Source organism: Mercenaria mercenaria, chromosome 10 (assembly GCF_021730395.1).
Source record: "Mercenaria mercenaria strain notata chromosome 10, MADL_Memer_1, whole genome shotgun sequence".
Taxonomy (NCBI): domain Eukaryota; kingdom Metazoa; phylum Mollusca; class Bivalvia; order Venerida; family Veneridae; genus Mercenaria; species Mercenaria mercenaria.
The window spans coordinates 71,167,706-71,182,349 of record NC_069370.1 but is presented as its reverse complement, the minus strand read 5'-3'; the positions used below and the strand labels follow the sequence as shown (position 1 = coordinate 71,182,349).

Here is a 14,644-nt window from a genome sequence, read left to right as displayed (position 1 = left end):
TCGGAAGTACGTCATGACGTACGTTATTTTGAGGGCTGCCGCCCCCACACCCCTGCTTTTTCCATTAGCGTCACTGGCCCCATACCAAAGCTATGTTATTTTAACAAGCATTTAAACACAACCCTCCTAAAAATTGAGTAAAATAAATAGTCAAAGTCAGTGGGACCGCTAAAATGGAAACTCCCAAATTTTTTTGCCTCCGGCTTCGAACTCCCCCATTCTAGCGATATTTTCAACAAAAACAGATACATCGAACACTTTATCACACAGAAACATATAGAAAAGTGTTCACAAGTATTGTATATTTACCTCATATATAAAATGAAAGAATAAATCACTTTTTACTTTCTTCAGCTACGACCGTCTATGGGCGCCGCCATTAGTGAAGTAGATTTTTCAAATTCTTTGGTTTCTATTGGATATTCAATTTGTGGTTCTGTGGTTTTCATTGGATATTCAATTTGTGGTTCTGTGGTTTTCATTGGACACTGAAACCACGATTGATCGGTGATGTTGAACCACAGTGGCAATGCGCGTCAATCTTAGTTGTGCAATGCACTATGGAAGCTACATTTATTTGTGATGAGGGAAATGCTGTTGATTACTATCAGAAAAAAATATATCTTGAGCATTAGTTTTCTGTTGCTTTGTTTACTATTACATATTAGATATACTTTGAACAAAGAATCTTATTCTTTTTTAATTTCACAGCTCTGATATCAGTGCCATTGACCTTTAAAACAAACTTTTTAAAATGATAACAAAGTTAAGAAAGGTAAAATACTCTTATCTGTTAGAAAATAGTCTACATCGAGCGGTGTTAACTTAAGAGGATTTATCGAAATACCTGGATATATAAAGTCACATATCAAATAATGTTTTGAATTAGTTAGGCTAGTCAAATACAAAATTCAATAACATTTTGCTAAATGCTCGATCTTTTGATGTTTGTAGTTCTAATGCACTAAACTCAATCCAAAATGCATTATCTTGAGGATTTAAATGTTTGACTTAATTTTAAATTTCTTTGACATTCTACCAACAGGCACCAAATTATATAAAGAATTTTACGGTTTTTACGAAAATCAATCACATTTTTAAATAGATAATATGAAGTTTCAGTCTTTGCGTGAACAATCTGCAATTAGAAATATCCGTTATGGTGACAAAATAGTCATTCAAAACCGGGAAAACATTTGTTGATGTTTTGATGAGCAGAAATATAGCGGAGATTCAAAGAAAGTTGTTTTGTAAGTGTATTTATATTTGCCATCGGGACATATATGGGCGAGTCCTCTAGAAGACTATTAATAACTTTACTTGGAGGATAGTGCAGTATACAGACGAAATCCTCTCCGGTTCAAGGTTTAATCTAAATAAAACTAGCCAATATCATTAACATATTCTGTATGACCAATATCTATAAATACTTTAACTAGACCCTGTGGTCAATCGCTTTAAAATGTAAGTAATTAATTAACAATTGCACAATGATTATTTTAAATTAATTACATTCAATTACAATACCAAATGGAGCAAAAACCCAGCATGATTTTACATGAACACTGTATCAAAGTTCTTTTATTTATTTATTTATTTATTTTTTTTTTTGGGGGGGGGGGGGGGAAGTAATGGCCCTAAATGATACGCATGCATGCACATGATAATCGACTTAAATTTAGTTATTCCTAAATCGTATTATTACACAAAGAAACATAAATGTCCTAAAATGTGTGCCTGTGAGAGAATATTTTGGAAATAAACTGAAGCGAAAGAAGCTGATAGTTGGCCCCAAAATATTTTGACACCAGTTCAGCTGCTAACTGCAGGTACATAAGATACAGATAGAGCTAGGTATTTCTGTGCTAGTTACAAAGGGCTGTGAACCCAGGAGTCAAGTCGGTCTGTTAACGATTATGTATGTTCGACAATCTAAGTTATGGTTATTGAATTTATAGATGTGCTACGTAATTAGAAGTAATTGAAATGTAACTGGTAGTTTCACCCCTACATTGCATTGTAATTAATCAAATTACAATCACATGTAATTGGAAAAAAACCACCCAATTACATTTTATATTCAATTAATCAGGAAATGTAATTAAATTCAATAAATTACAATTACGTTTTTAATTACCCAGGTCTGATTTGACCAGATCTGGTCTATAAACCGTTCCTCAAAGACAAAAAAAAAGGAGAAAATTAAAATACTTCTTCAGTTCTTAAGCTAACAGAAACACCCACCTTAGTGATACAAAAGTATGCTTTACTCTGACGACTATATTCTATTTGACCTAGTTGTGAAAAATACCTAAAATTCTAAAATATGGAAAGTAAAGACATTTATCTTTTCTCAGTTGGTACCATCCTTGCACTGTAAACTAACTGCTGCATTATATATACCTGATATGTACCTGATCGACACGATCACATCACATGTATAGCAATTTTCTTAAGAAAAACTGACATTTCATAAAATGTAAGATTTTGAGAATAATTTTGAAAATTTGAAGGATTTAGAAAAGCATTTTACAGTGACCTATTTCTTATTTTTAACTTTCTATCTCAATATTTTGCTTCAAAGATTTTTTACACCAAATAGAAAGTGGCAACTCAGTTTCACATGGAGAGTACCCCAAGTAGTTGATTGAATATCGTAATGATGTGGCAGTTACATTGTTTAATACTGATTATACTGAGAAGAGATCTAGTCCACGTCCATTGTGTTTTTTTATGTTCTACGTTCAAGAACTTATTCAATGAGAAAATGTCTACATATGCGTTATTTTTTACAGCAATTCTCATGTAAGAATTTTAGAGGTTGCTGTGTTTCATCTTTTTATGTCAGATAACATCTCAATATATTATTCACGTTTGGTTAAAATGCATAACAAGATAAATGGGGTTTTATATCATTGAATTGCTCTAAAGTACCGAAAATAGTTTTTTTTTCAGTATTTAATTGAATGCAAAATGTATAATATTTATGAAAGAAGGAATTGAAAAAATTAAGATAATGTAACCTTAAATGATAAGGGAGTAATGCAATATAGAATACTAACAATTATTTCAACGTTTTATTCTACGTATGAAACTGACAAACGTATGAATTGAAACTGAAATATTTTTTTATCTAAACTCTGGATCTTTTTCTATTTAAGGACGTTGAGCATTTGCTTACTATTTCAAAATGTGATTGCATTTCCTAAGAATCGTATTTCTTTTTCTTTTTTCTTTTTTTGGTATCGTTAGGTAAAATATTAAGGGCATTCAAAATTAAGTCTCGAAACGGATTTTGTGCATTAACTGGGGTCAAACGTAGCTTCTCAAGATAATTGCATATGATCAGCAATGATATGGTTTGATGTCTCTGAATTGTTTTTTGTACTTGTAACGTGTGTAAATGTTGAGTTCTGCTCAACCCGGGGCTAGAGGGCGTGGAAAGTAGCATGCATTTTCACCACCGTCCACGAACAGGCTCAATCAAACCGAGCCTGCAACATTTTCGTTTTTGTCGTGTTGAGCGACCTGTGGAGTTTCCACTTTTTCTATTTTGAGTTTAGTGCAGTGAAATTACAAACACCACAAGAACGTGCATTTGATCATAACGTTATTGAATAAGTTATAATCTCACCTAACTAATTATAAAACTTTGATTTTAGAGTAAACCGCATCACTCAGTTTTTCGTTAAGGCTTTTAAAGTCAAAGACGTACGATATAGGATATTGTCTAAACGAAATTTGTACTTTAACGTCTCTTGCATATAACATCATTTTAAAAACAGAAACTGAAACTGAATAATTTGATTAAACGCCTATTTTTATATAATGATATATTCTATGGCATTGTACATAATAATGATAATTATTATTATAACAATATTAATAATGACGATAATAATAATAACAGCCTTATTGTAACAAACAGTCATGACCGCACCCCATCCCCTTGAGGTCATTTTACCCCTATTGCGAATACCAGTGCTTAAAGCATCACATGGTACGCCCAGACGAGCTGCATATAGAGTTTCTAACCCCCGGTTAATGGTGCCATCATATACTATTTAAGAAAGAAATACTACACGCTACCCTACCCATAGAGCCTTACCAACAAGTGCGTTTAATTAAACAAACCTTGGAAATATAAATGTTGAAATGTAAAACCTTTTACAAAAATTTAAGAACTATCACGTGCTGTTTTCGCATAATAAACAGTTATCAAAAAATTTAAACAATGCCGCGAAATCTCTGAAATACAGTGTCTTAAGATTTTTTAATATGTCAAGTGATTTACTTTTGCGTAGTTCTAACGGTAGTTCATCCCAAATTTTTGGACCATAGTGGAGCAGGATATCGCATAAATACTTCAGTTGATGATACAAGCATCAAATTTACAGGACAATAACTACCTGGCATGCGCTTTAACATAAGATCAAGGGCCACTTAAAATAATGTCGTTTTCAAGATGGCCGCCGCGAAAACAAAATGGCCGCCATTTTGTATTTACTTTTCAGTACTTTGTTTGAGGCAAGCATGTAATACATTAAAATGATAGCATTTTTATGCCCCCAGCATCTACGGATGCCGGAGACATATAATAAATGTCCTGTCCGTCCGTCCGTTCGTACGTCCGTCCGTTGGTCTACACGAAGTTAACCAATGGGACCGTTTCATCTTGCATCAATACCCTTACTAGAATGATTTGATACTAATACAGATGTAACCTGTGACCATTTTTCATCTTCAGACATCACCTGACCTCAGTTTGACCTTGACCTCATTTTGGACTTAGTTTGCTTTATATGGGTCATCTCTTGGTTAACCAAATGGGACCGTTTCGTCTAGCATCAATACCCCTTACAAGAATGAATAGATACAAATACAGATGTAAACTGTGACCATTCCTCATCTTCAAACATCACCTGACCTCAGTTTGACCTTGACCTCGGTTTGGGCTCAGGTGCAAAATCTACCAATAAGGATGACACTGGGGGCATCAAGCGTTTATTGAACGCAGCTCCTTGGTTTTATTAATACACTTTCGTTTCAGTTTAGAACAGAACATCAATCTGTAGTATTCGTATTCTTTTAATTTGTAATCAATTTTGTATGGATCGGTGCTTCCGAGGGATCTACTTTCCAGATTTTATTTACTTCACAACAGCGGGTGTTAAGTGCTGTGTGGCGGCCGTAAAAAGTTGCCCCGACTTCATCTCAGTGTTGTTATATTTTCTGGTCCTTCGGGATTATTGATTTCAACTCATTTAGATTTGAAGATTGAATACTGCTTAAGCCGATGCTAGGGGGCGTGGGCAGTGTTGCTTTTTCCATTACTGCCCATGAACAGACTCAATCAAACCGAGTCTGCAATTTTCACTAATTGCCTTGTTATCGGTGCTTCCGAGTGATCTACTTTCCAGATTTTATTTTAGACATCTCAACACTTAAGTTTTTATAACTTGCAGTTTTGTTTTTGAACAAATGTAAAATCTGGAGTACATCAACCAATATAAGTTTTATATACATTACACTCAGATTACATTCAATGCAATAAATTAACATCGTTAGAAAATGCGTCTTATAAACCACGAGGGGATAAAGAAATAGGACAGCGTGAGCACTTGCACAGTCAAGAGCAACATTTTCTTATAAGGCAAACCTTCAGAAACTATTTCTGTTGATTTACTATACCAATGAAATTATACACATCGGAAATCGTGTTCTAGCCGAAACAAAAAAATATGCATATGCTGCATTTAGTCATTTTCTTAACAGTTGCAACATCAAATTGCTGTGCATAACAGACCTAAGAGGTGGCACTTACAATTTCCAGCACAGGAAGTCCTTTTGCAGTCACACATTTGAAGGACCTGGAAGCATTCAGATTTAACCGACAATTCCATCCGATATGGGATTCACACATTGTTCTGCTTCAGCCATCTCCAGTTTGACGGAGGCGACAGTTGCTGCATGGTAACAGCTGCTTTACATCAGACATGGCCTGCCTGAAAAATTGCTCGCTTGATGAATTTTTCAGAGCACCTTTTGTTGGTGGAATCGCATTATACGCGCTTTGTTTCCGGGCAAACAAATCAAGTCGAGCTTCATCCATCTTGCATGTCGTGCTTGATCGAGCATACAGTATAACTAAATTTGTTTCTAATGTATCCATTTCCTACTCACTTACTATTATGTATTTGGCAACACTGAGACTATGAAATACTTTGAACTATAGCTGTTTCACAAACATTCCATTCCTGCCATGCAGATTTCTTGCCCTTGTTGACAAATGCAGAAACAGTTTCGCAACCGGTAAAAGCAAGAAACAAAGGCAATGCCTCTGAGTGAGGACTAAGTAAGCAAAAAACATCAGTACACTGCCATAGCAAGAACTAACTAATAATTGTAATTGTTCGGTTTCCTGTCAATGATTATCGGCTTCTTCGTGATTACATGGAGCAAGCGCATTTCTGTTTATATATAAATTGCAAACAATATCGGCAGCTTTTGTTGCTATGATCATTTTATTGGTTTGCAAAGTTATCATAATACCCCGAGATATCTAGGGGCTATTCTGGATTCCAGTCCGTCCGTCTGTATACGGAATTTGTCTGCGCTATTTCTCAGCAATTATTTGCCAGTTTACAACCAAACCTTGTAATTATTATCAGTACAAAGCCAAGGTGCGCATGTTGATTTTTCACTTAGTTATGGCCATTTATTTTTCTTTCTTTATATGTATATGGAAAACGTTTGCCGCGCTATTTCTCGGTCATCATATGCGAGACTTTTATCAAACCTTGCAATTATTATTCGTACCAAGTCAAGTTGTACATGTGCAAAGCATGTTCCATTTGAATTATTTTTCACATAGTTATAGCCCTTTATTATTTCTTTTTCTATATAATTATATGGAAAAAATGTCCGAGTTACTTATCAGCCATTGTATGCCAGACTTTTATCACACCTTGTTCTTACTATTATCATTGGTACCAAGTGTAGTTATGCATGTGCAAAACACGTTCCATTAGAATGAGTTTTGACTAAGTTGTTGCCCTTTATTTGTTTCAAATACGAACAGAGTTACCTTTTTTTTGTAACATACTTTATTTGTTAAGTATAACTATATCCCTTGGGGATATATTATAAAATAAAAAACACGACATAAACGGAAATGTTGCAGGCTTGATTTGATTTGTGGTTATGGAGCAGCCTTCATATCACAGAAAATGCCAAAAGACAAGATTAAAAAAAAAATGGTCCCTTGTGCATGACCTTGACCTACTGACTTAATTTCTTCTTTTTTTAAAGATATTTGCACACCATTTTTTGTGCTTCTTTGTACATTTTGTCCCTGTACAATATACTAAGCAATGTATCATATTTTCAATAACCCTGTTCCTCTGACAATAAGCTGATATCTGGGGGTATTCATCATCATTAGTGATACGTCTTGTTTTATCCGCACGAAAACTCAATAGTTTAGTTTTATTTTCAGCGCATCTAAGAAATCTATTCCATAGTTTAGGAGGTCTTCTATTATACTCTTTTCAACATTATCAAGAGTTTGAAAAAGAACATAAACAAAAGCACAGATACTTAAACACTTAAACTTACAATGATATATTCAAATTTGGTATCTGTTAATACAAAGTATGTACTATTTTAATTTGAAGGCCAATGAACTATCCTTTTTCCGCCTTCAATAAATATTTTAACATTTTGCTGTATGGGATACAACTTGTTTTGTTTTGTTACATATACGTATTGAAGTTGTCACTGGACCCCATGCTGAGTAACATGACATTATGAACTATATCAGTGTGCCCTTGTAGTGTTTGTAGTTCATTCTATAGAATCATTACACATATCATTTAATTAAAGATTTTGTTTCAGCTGATTAGCAATGGTCCAGTATTGTCATGATTTTGATACTGTTTCTCAGTGAAACAAAGCAAGAAAAGAAGGGTAGAACAGAGAAGAGAATGAAAAGAAGAGACGTCCATATAAACCATATTAGCTTATTTCAGGCCAGTATCATAATAATATGCTTTCAGGTTTACCTGGGACCAGGATCTAATCAATAGTCGATGGTTATAGCACTGAAAGTAGAAGAGTCAAGCTTGGCCGTGATAAGAACGTTATCTAAGAGTCTGGCGGTCATTTTAAAGATGGCGACCTTCTTAAATGGGTCTATATTTGGAAAAGGCAACATTAAAAATAAAACTTTCAGCTAATGGGAACAAATTGATAGGAAAAACATGTTACAGCCCAATAAATATGATATTTTAGAAACTTACAGATCGTGATTATATGAAAAATGCCTCAATTCTGGCAGCCATTTTGAAATTTGGAGGCCATCTTGAAAATGGATGATTTTTAGATGGCCCTCGATCATTTTTGAATCTGGGCCATATGATGAACATTTAGTGTAAATTTCATACTTGTATCATCAAGTGAAGTATTTCCTTAGATTTTCACACTAAGCTGCTCCACTACCAGTAGTACAGAAACTTCTATCTTTGAATGTTTTGCACTTGTTGTATGGAACAACATAACATTTGTTCAATTGAGGTCTGCTACCAAACATAATAAATTCAGTTTTGGAAGTGTTCATTTTCAGTTTGTTTTTATTCATCCAGTCATTGATTATAACTGTGCACCTTTCAAGGTCTCCGATCGCTTGTGATTCTACGGAAACAGATGTAGGACGAAAGCTTTTATACAGCAAAACCGTGTAACTAACTGTTCTGTAACTGTCTGTCATTTTTCAAAGCCAAACCATTCACATTTTATTGTAAGTTATTGAGCTCGTTCATGTCTTAAAGGAATGAATGAGTATTTCTTACTGTAATGTCTAGAGAATGGAGTATTTTTGTACTTGAGGCAAATTAAAGTTGTGACAGTATTTGCTTTTCACATATGTTATTACATACTTTTAAATTGCCTACATGGGCCTTTGATAAGGGTCTCTCTGACTTTCTATTGATAGACCATTTTTCACTCTTCAGTCACTGCTACAGAATCACTCAATATTTCGTATTTTCTTACTTAATGTCAGTGTGATAAAGCAGGTTGAAGAGGATATTTAAAACTGAAACACATGTTAAGACAACACTCACTGATTTTAAACTTTATTATTATATGAAAAATATTACGCTTAAGGTAGTAAAACTGGTGAGCTTTTGTGATCATGCTGTGTCCGTCATGCATGCGTCCGTCGTCAACAATTTTCTTTAAATAACATCTCCAAAACCACTGAATGGATTTTGATGAAACTTGGCCTGGATGTTTCTCGGGTTGTTTTCTACCAAAGTTGTTCAAATTGTTCTAGGGTCCGCCAGAGCCAGAGCTATAAAAGTAAAAACGTATTTTATACTTCTTTGGTATATATTGGAAACTTTAAAAACCTTCTGTGTGAAACTGCTCGCCCGATTTTAAAATAATTCCACACAAATGGTATTTGTGTGACCTTCAACCAAGATTGTTCAAATTATTTTGATTCGTCATATTTACCAATGTTGACGTTATTACAGTGTTCTCAATTTCGAGTTCTAATTAAAACAATATGACAGTCTCCTCTGTCTTTCGTTAATAAAATATGATATGATTACACAAATTAGTAACTCCGTCACACAGTAAAATCTTGGTCCGAAAAGCAGATCTATTTGATGAAACATGTTTTACCAAAAGTAACGTATGTTTCACTGCCCATGTTGTACCTGTCAGTCTGATATATGAACTATTCTACAATGTTTATTTACATCAGAAATTATATCAGCAACTTTGAACACAAAATACATGATAAACTGATATTTTCAGTAAAGAATACATCTGGACTGCCATCAAATATCAAACCATAAACGTATTGAAAAGACAGGAACAAACTGTCCTGGCTCGTTCTATGTAATCTTGGTTATGTGTGTTTCATAATGTATGTTTCATTTCAACTTTGTAATGCTGTAGAAAATAACTGAGTAGGAGTTTTGCAATGCAAATACGCATAATTCACACATTAAACAGAAAAATTAACATTAATTATGAGATATGTAACTGAACAGGTGGGCTTTAAAACCTAGGTATTTTATTTTGATTATTCTTATTCTTTCCTTTTGCTGAAAATAAAAAATATTCAGATTTCGCACATATTGTACAAAATCAATATGTTAACTTTGTTTAGAGCAGAAACAATGAACAAATAATAATCTGTGCTATATTTTACGGTAATTTTGAAAGAGATGTCATTCTTTTATTGTAAGTATGACTGAAGTAGATAAACCTTGACCTAATTCTAGGTTACGAAATCGAAAAACTACAGGGCTTACAGACACTAGCCGACAGACCACATCTTTTTCTTTGAGAAAATGATCAAACCATCATGTAAAAGTTGCACAATTGTAGTTCCGATTCTTATTGTATCAGGATACTAGTAATAAAAAGAAGCTGAACAGTCAGTTTGATCTTTTTTATAGCTGAAATTAACTGCTGAAGACGTAGGTTCACAGCTCTTTGTAACTAGCACAGAAATGCCCTGACACTACCTGCATCTTCTGTACCTGCAGTTAGTCGTTGAATTGGTGTCAAAATATTAAGGGTCGAGTATCAGCTTCTTTTGCGCCAGTTTATTTCAAAATGATAAGGATCGAGTGATAGTCTCTCACAGGCACACATTTTAAGACACATGTTTCTTTGTGTAATATTGCAATGAAGGATAACTTTGCTCGATTGTTGCTCCATTTGGTACTTGACCCTATGTCAAGGTAAAGTATATTTATAGATATTGACCAAAGAGAATGTGTTCTAAATATTAGTTAGTTCTAGTGTGCACTTTATTTAGATAAAGGATGCAAACATTTGTCCAGTGATGCCGTGACTATCTGGCTATGAACCAGGGGTCGTGAGCTCAAATCCTTGTTCATTTACCTAAAATAACAAACACTGAGATATGAGCATCGTGTATGGACGCTTTAAACCTTGAAAGAAACTTCCGGAATTGGAGCGTCGTCTGTATCTTGCACTATCCTCTAAAATTATCAATAGTCTTCTGGAGAAATCCAATTACAAATATAAATAGATTTACAAAACAAACTGTATTTGAAACCGTGAATAGAAATTTAAATTTAAAATTAGAGGCTTTCGTTATAAAGAATTGAATATGTTTGTTTTTACTTAAAGTACATTGGTTTACAAAAAATAAGCATACATATATATATTGAATTTATATGTCAGTAGCGCAAACTTAGTATAAGAGAAAGCTTGTTTTATAAGGAATTGAATATTTTTACGTTTAGATAAGAATCTTGGTCTCCTGATTAAAATTTTAACCAGGATTTTTATTGTAAGAAGTCTACAGGCGTCACTGAATTGCTTCTTGAACACAGTGTCTCACAACCTTCATCACTGTTGTTTCCTGGACGTCGATGTAGAAAAAAATCGATACGATTTTTCTTAGAAGGATTGTTTGTGAGGCATCAGATTTTCATGATTCAAGAATTATGTTATAGATCTAGGTAAATTTAAAAAAAGGTCGTGAGAGATTTCAGTTTATTCTAACAGAACTATACAATAACAAGAAAATCCTTAGACTCCGGTAAACTCCCAGATATTTGGACATCAGCCAACGTTGTTCCAATCTTCAAGAAAGGAAACAAAGAGGACCCTGCTAACTATCGTCCCATTTCACTAACGTGTATCTCTTTTAGAGCACATTGTAGCATCAAACCTTTCAGCTCATTTTAATAAACATAACATCTTATACGACTTGCAGCACGGTTTTCGAGAACGCCGCTCTTGTGAGACTTCGATAAAGTTTCTCACCTAAAACTTCTCTTTAAACTTCAGGAACTTGGTGTTAATACCGTCACCATCAACTGGATTCATTCTTTTCTCATAGGCAGAACTCAGCAAGTGGAGAATCATCAAATCAAGTCCCGGTTACATCAGGGGTCCCCCAAGGTTCAGTACTTGGTCCTCCTCTCTTTCTTCTTTATATTAATGATCTTCCTGAATCTCTCTCTTCAGAGGTCCGTCTTTTTGCTGATGACACTGCCGTTTACCTTGTGATCAACAACAAACAAGACTGTTCCATTCGCCAACAGGCTCTAGATAAACTTGTGTTTTGGGAGGATGCCTGGGAGATGGAGTTCAATCCAAGCAAGTGTGTCGTCATTCATATATCTAAAAGTACCAAATACAAAATTCAATGCAATTACACCTTACATCGCCAAACATTAGAATCAGTACCCAGTGCAAAATATCTTGGAGTTAATATATCTGAAGACCTTTCATGGAATCAACACATAGAGCAAATAACATCCAATGCAAACAAAACATCAGGATTTTTACGTATAAATGTCCAGTCTACAAACCAACATATTAAGGACACAGCCTGGTAAGACCGCAATTAGAGTATGCCTCTACAGTCTGGAGCCCCCACACAGATACCAACATTGATAAACAACTAGAAAAAGTTAAAAAAAGATCAGTTACATGGGTTAAAAATAATTATTCTACCTATGACAGTGTCACCAGCATGCGGAACGAGTTAGGTTGGCAGACTTTACAGGACAGACACAACCTGGCCCGACTGACCATTTTTGATAAGATCATGTGTGGTTTAGCTGCGGTACCAGTTCCATCTTACTTAGAAAGGCCTGTGAGAATGTCGCGGCATATGCATGAACTCTCCTTCCGTCAAGTCCATACTGAAGCAAATTATTTCAAATACTCCTTCTTCCCTTATACTGTCGTGTTGTGGAACCACATGCCTTCTCAAACTGTACTCCAGCCTGGCCTTGAGGGGTTCAAACGATGTCTTGACCCCTCGGTCCTCTCTTACCGCCCCTGAACTCACAAAGCGGATGTTTTTAACCCCTTTTAACTTGTAAATATTTCATCTTACTTAACACTTTCACACTTTTATCTTCATTCTCACTATCTTCATTTTTAAAGCCTTCCTTTCACTGCTTTTAAACCAACTTTTATCTGGTTATGACGCGCACCCCGGCTATCATACCCGTGAGGGGAGTCCAGCCGTATACAAAGATAGATAACAAGTTATCTATTATGTACAGTATATCTCATCTGAAATATATGAGATCAAAAGTAACCAAGAATACACATTCTTTATTGATTTCGAAATGCTCGTCTTCACTGGAAATAAACGAAGAATATATAAAATGTATAGATTTATTGATTATATATAGAATACAGTTTTTCATTAATATTATATCGGAATAAATGGCCCCGTATCCAATCGGCGAAATAGGGTTTGTGTTTAGTATGTAAAGAGGAGATAACATGGCGAAAATTAAGTGAAACATCGCTAATGTTCAACAATGTGAAAAATGCAATTCTGGTTTGAAGCAAGACTCCAAATTTTAGAGCTGGCACAAGTTGCATTAGTAAAAGTGATTTTTTTCTTTCAATGTTTTCATAATTTTGCCAAATTTTCATTCTTATCACATATCTGAAACAGTCCATATAAATTTTATAAAACAATAAATTACATTCTGAATTCAGTTTCACTTCAGGGAAGATAATGACACAACACAATGACCTGCATGGGGTTTTGGAATGCTTGTACGTTTGCAAAACAAGTATCATCCCCGGTGGGATTCGAACCCACGACCTCTGGATTAGAAGTCCAGCGCGCTATCCACTGCGCTACGGGGACTTATACTACTTATTAATATCAATACATTTAACCACAGTGGCAACGTGCGTCAATCTTAGTTGTGCAATGCACTATGGAAGCTACATTTATTTCTGATGAGGGAAATGCTGTTGATTACTATCAGAAACGCTTATGCATGTACTCAATGTCTTTGCAGAAGACATAGCAATAAGGGAAACACCCTTAAGTGCCCGACGAAACAGGCCAGAAAACAGAAATCAAAATAGCTCAGTCCCGTTGGAATTTAAGAACTAGCTATCAAAGAGTTTTCCACCTGTTCCGTCAAACACAATCAAAGAGGAAAGCGTAGCGTCCAACTGTAAAGGGCTGAACACCAAACATGCGGTGTGTCTCAAAGCAGTTGGGTCATAACCGACAGACCGTATATATTTTAGAAAATGTCCAAACCATAATGTAAAGATTGTACAATTGCTGTTCCGATTCTTATTGTACCAAGAAATTGAAAAGAAGCTGAGCATAGTTAGTTTGATGGTTTCTTTTTTATATTTGGTTCAATTTATTTTTCAATAATGTATGTCATATGAAATTAACTGTATTACAGAAAATTAGTTGTCATTCATGTCACAGAACTTTGATCATATGAATACACCACCACCACAGAAACTGGAAAAGTTATCTGCAGATATTGTTTGTAAGCTTATTCATGGTCCCCACCGGTAACCCATATTTGTGACTACTCCAGAAGACTGTTAGTAATGTTAGTGGGAGGATTATGCAAGGTACAGAAGACGCTATAATTCCAGAAGCTTCCCTGATTCTTTAACGTGCAAGGTGTAAAGCACCCATACATGGGACTCTTATCCCAGTGTAAGTAATTTTTAGTTGGAGGAGTGGGGACTCAATTTCAGACTCCTGGTTTTGTAGTCAGACAGTGTTACCACTGGACCACTGCGTCCGATCTTCTCTGTAGATACATTCTGCTTCTTACCTTTTATACAATAAAAATTG

General features: G+C 34.9%; 1 non-coding gene across 1 annotated transcript; it reads right to left on the bottom strand.

The window, feature by feature from the left end:
- Positions 1-13,602: 13,602 nt before the first annotated feature.
- On the bottom strand, positions 13,603-13,675 carry Trnar-ucu (transfer RNA arginine (anticodon UCU)). The gene has a single exon. It is a non-coding gene; the product is annotated as a tRNA-Arg (tRNA).
- Positions 13,676-14,644: the final 969 nt, after the last annotated feature.